The sequence below is a fragment of the Chenopodium album genome, chromosome 1 (assembly GCF_948465745.1).
Source record: "Chenopodium album chromosome 1, dcCheAlbu1.1, whole genome shotgun sequence".
NCBI classification, from domain to species: Eukaryota; Viridiplantae; Streptophyta; class Magnoliopsida; order Caryophyllales; family Amaranthaceae; genus Chenopodium; species Chenopodium album.
This window is the reverse complement of record NC_137834.1, coordinates 22,477,442-22,482,485: the sequence shown is the minus strand read 5'-3', so window position 1 is coordinate 22,482,485 and position 5,044 is coordinate 22,477,442.

Genomic DNA, 5,044 nt, shown 5'->3' with positions numbered 1-5,044 from the left:
AAACAAAAGAGAACGGAGGGAGTAATGTTTTTTTTTTTTTTTTTTAATTTTTTTTTTATTTTGCTTCATTATATTAGGTGAGTACAATTATAAATTTACAACAGAATTGTATTATTTGTGGTGTGTCAATGATGGAGACAAGGTGGGTGATAGGGCCGGGAAGGTGGGGCTGAAGCAGCGATGGATATTCACGTGTGTGGGGAGGGGGGGTGTGGGGTAGGGATGTGTAGACTCCAAAAAATGTCTCCCCGAAACCAAACCTGATGATGAACAACCTTTCATCGTCATTATTGGTCGGGTTGAGTATTTAATCTTTATAGTGCTTAAATCCATGTTTCTATTCAATACATTTCATAAACCAATCCAATTATAGCTCATTTCCTTAAACCATAACTTACTTTCCACTTTTCGTATCCACATCACAAAATCAAGAGAAACTAATTTAGTGGCCCTATAATTTTGATCCAATTATTATTTGGTTGGATAGGCCTTGAAATAAGCTTTCCAACAATATATCATAAGCCCAATTTCGATGCAAAACGAAGAAGATATGAGCAAAATACTAAACTCGGCCCTAAACCAACACCCTTTAACTAAAACAACCATATCTTAAAGTCTACAAATGATTTTGACCTGATTCTAATTGGGTTCGAAAGTAGACATGATAAGCTTTCCAATAATATATTATAGGAAAAATTTCCCTAAATAATCCGACCTTTGTCTCATCCGCCCAAAATAATCCCACCTATCGATTATTTTTTAATAATCCGACCTTTATACCTCTTTAGCTTTAAATGGTCCCAACCGGTCATCTAACTTGTTATTACAAGTTACTAGACACGTTTCAGTCTAGGATTGGTAAAAAAAAATAAAAATAAAAATTATTTTAAAAAAAATAAAAAAAACAGAAAAAAAAAAAATCAAAATATCCCAAACCTAGAATTCGGCAGCCCCAACCACCAACCCTCTACCCATTTCCGGCCACCATCTCCCTCCCCCTCCCAAATCCGACCACCAAATCCTTCCCTTTCCTGATTCCGGCCACTCCCTCCTTCCCCCTCCCCATTTTTGGCCCACTCGAACCTAGAACCAGCCTGCAAACTACCAAAGCAACCAGCCCGCAAACCACCAAAGCATCGCTACTGCTACTCCTTCGCAAACCCGCCACCCAAGCCACCACAAACCAACAACCGCTGGTGGACTTCACTAGAGCAGCCGCTTTCGACGCCCACAAATCAGCCCCAACATCGAATATTAAACCCCTCACAACTGCCATTACTAAGGGAAAGGGACAATTTCGATGGGTGGGCTGGGTAGAGGAGGTGGTTTCGGTGGGTGGGCTGGGTAGGGGAGATGGTTTCGGTGGTGGGTGTGCCGGAGAGAAGGTGGCCGTTGGGGTTTTTTTTTTTTTTTTTTTTTTAATTTTTCAATGATTTTTTAATTATTATAATTTTATATATATTTTTTAGACTAATTGAGTGGTGACACGTGTGCAAATAGTTCCAAGTCACCTATGGTAACTTGTTTAGCCGGTTTCAAGTCACTTGGGACTATTAGGAGCGGATAGGGTATAAAGGTCGGATTATTAAAAAATAATCGAAAGGTGGGATTATTTTGGGCGGATGAGGCAAAGGTGGGATTATTCTGAGCAATTTTTCCTATATTATATGCCTTATTACGAGTTACGAATCAAAAGTTATCGTAGTTTTAAAAACGTGTAAAAACAAAAATTACCGCGCGGTAGCAAAATTGCCGCGTCGCAGCAATATCTAACGTGGCACAACAGCTAGTACCGTGTCATGGTATGTGTACCCCTAGGTGCTTTTTCCGTGTCATTTTCGCTTTTTTCTCACGCGTTGTCTTACCGTGACACGGTGTACTGTATCGTGCCACGGTTGACAATGTCGCGTCGCGATGCCCTATGTCGTGTCACGGTACATGTTCCGTGTCACGGGATGATCCCGTATTTTCCCCGTGTGTCAGACTTCACGCGTTTTATCTTTTAGGTATGTTTCTTTCCCGCGTCATGCCAAATTATACCGTGTCACGACATATTTTGACGTGTCGCAGAAACATGCTGACGTGTCGCGACATTTATTTTAGGATTTTATCTTTTTAGGGTTCCGTGTGTTCCCTCTACTCATTTTTTCGATAAATACCCCCCTCCTTTCTACAGTTCGAGGCACCAAATTATTCTCTTCTCCTCTCTTCTACACCAGAAATTATTCTCTTCTCTCTCTCTCATACTCTAAGCCTTAAACCTATATTTCTAATTACATCATTTCTTCATTAAGCACTCCAAGGAATTCATACTTAACCTGAGATTCTGCCCTTAAACCAAGGCGGAAAGGTATAATTGACTGAGGGTTTGGACCAAATCAACTCTACTTTTTATTTAATTTAATTGTTTCAATTTCATTTATATTTTTATTGAAGTTACTAACAATTTATTCATGATGTAGCAATTTTAAGGAACGTGCTTAATGTGAGTAATTATTTAATTTAGGAAAAATTAGAAATAATAATCCCAACTTTGTCTAATTTATGTAGAATAATCCCAACTTTCGTTAATATTGGAATAATCCAAACTTTAGGGGGTCTTCTTTTTCTTCAATCCCAAATACTGGTTACCGGTTGAATGGGTTAATTTTTTTTTTTTTTGATTAAAATGACACGTGTCACAAATTAATTGGTTTAAAAAATTTCAAAAAAAAAACAAAATTTAAAAAAAAAAGCCACCCAAAAAAAACCAGAACATCACCCAACTCTCCACCCCTGCTCATCGGAACCCCCCTGACCACCCACTTCCCTCTCCCTCTGTCGCCGGGAAACTGAGCAGCCCAACCGCATTACCGCCGCCGCCACACACAACACCACTCTTTGCGGTGCAATTGCAACAATAAACCCCAAAACTACAATTCCCCCTCACTCGACCCGAATCCAACCCATACCCAACCACCTTCGTCCAAGCCATACCCAATCACCTTCGGCGTAGGAGGAGGGAAATCATCGGCGCTAGGGGAGGAGGTATTAGCGGCACAAGGAGGGGGAATTAGAGGCGTAAATTGCTTGATTTTTGAGGTGAAATTGGGTTTTATTGGTGGTTGGGTGGGGGTTTCGGAGAAGGGGGATGGGGGTTTAGATGGTAGGCCGGAGCGGCGACTATGGTGGTGGTTTCGTGGGGGTCCGATGAGGGTTGTGGCTGGGCTGGCGGCGACTAGGGTGGTGGTTATGTGGGGGTTTGACGAGGTTGGGCTGGTGATTTAAGTACAGTTTGATTATGACTATGGTGGTGGTTTCGTGGGGGTCCGACGAGGGTTGTGGCTGGGCTGGCGGTGACTATGGTGGTGGTAACGTGGGGGTCCGACGAGGGTTGTGGCTAGGCTGGCGGCGACTAGGGTGGTGGTTGTGTGGTGGTCCGACGAGGTTGGCCTGCTGAATTTTTTTTAATAAATTTTGGTTTTTTTTTTTTAAAAATCGGACCAATCAGAACTTGACACGTGTCAAGTGACCTGATATAATAGGTCATTGACTTTTGTTGACCGGTTAAGGATTGAAGAAAAAAAAACCCCTAAAGTTCGGATTATTCCAGTAATAACGAAAGTTGGGATTATTCTACATAAATTAGACAAAGTTGGGATTATTATTTCTAATTTTTCCTTTAATTTAAGGAAATTTTGTTTTTTACCACCTCACAAAAACACAAAAATCTGTTTTACCACCTCCCAAAAAAAAGTATTACTTTACCACCTCATAAAAAACACGAATATAGGTTTTACCACAACTTAACGGTTTCCATCCAAAAATTCCGTTAAGTGTGGCCCACAGTAACACGTGTCAGCATTTTATTTGTTAAAAAAAAGAGAAATTAAAAAAAAAAAACAAAAAACCTAAAACTACTTCAGCCACCACCACAGCGCCACCCCCGCGCCACCGCCGCCGCCTTCCCCCAACTCACCACAGCACTCCCTGAAATCACCACCCGCGTCACACCACCATTCCCAACCCACCTGAACCCTCCCCGTCCCTTTCCCGCAACCGAAACACCACCAAACCCAAAACCCTCCTTCCCTAATACGGTCACAATTTCGGCCACAAATGGCCGAAATCGGTCGGTTTTGGGGCTGAGTGGCCTTAACCGGCCGATTTCGGCCATTTGTGGCCGGAATCGTGGCTGTTTTGGGGGGATTCGTGGTCATTGAAGGTTGTGGGTCGGTGGTTTTTGGGTCGATTGCGGTTGCGGGAGAGGGAAGGGGCGTTCAGGTGGGTTGGGAGAGGGAGGGGGTGGAGCCGCGCCGCCGGTGGTAGGTTCGGGGGGGGGGCAGTCGTGGGTTGGGTGGTGGCGCTGTGGTGGTGGCTGGGTAGTTTTAGGTTTTTTTATTTTTTAAATTTTTTTTCTTTTTTCTTTTTATTTTTTATTTTTTTTCTTTTTTTTGGCCAATAATAACACGACACGTGGTTTTATGGGCCCACTTAACGGATTCCTAAACGGAATCAGTTAAGTGGTGGTAAAACCTATTTTCGTGTTTTTTATGAGGTGGTAAAGTAATACTTTTTTTTTTGGGAGGTGGTAAAAGAGATTTTCGTGTTTTTGTCAGGTGGTAAAAAACAAAATTGCCTTAATTTAATTACTTATTTTATTTTTATATTGTTAGTATCATGATTAGGTTTATTATTATTTTATTTGACTAACAATTTATTGTTGAATTGCTTCCAATATTAATGTTGATTCTATTATTATTTATGATCAACATATTGCATGTTTAAAGGTAATATGTAATTGAAATTCACGACTAATAAGATAATTTGGACGACCGTTTAGGTTCCTTGTTAATCTTATTGTTTACATAAGTGATCACGATATTTTAGAATTATGTGTTGCATTAATATTCAACCAATTTAGCATAATAATATATTTAAGTAAATTGAATATTTTATTTGCATGCCTTTGAAATCGCAGGAATCACTTTTCACTATAAGAATCGAGTAGAGGCCAATACGGGCAAATGTGACTCCATGACTCACTTCGTACCATCATCCCCGA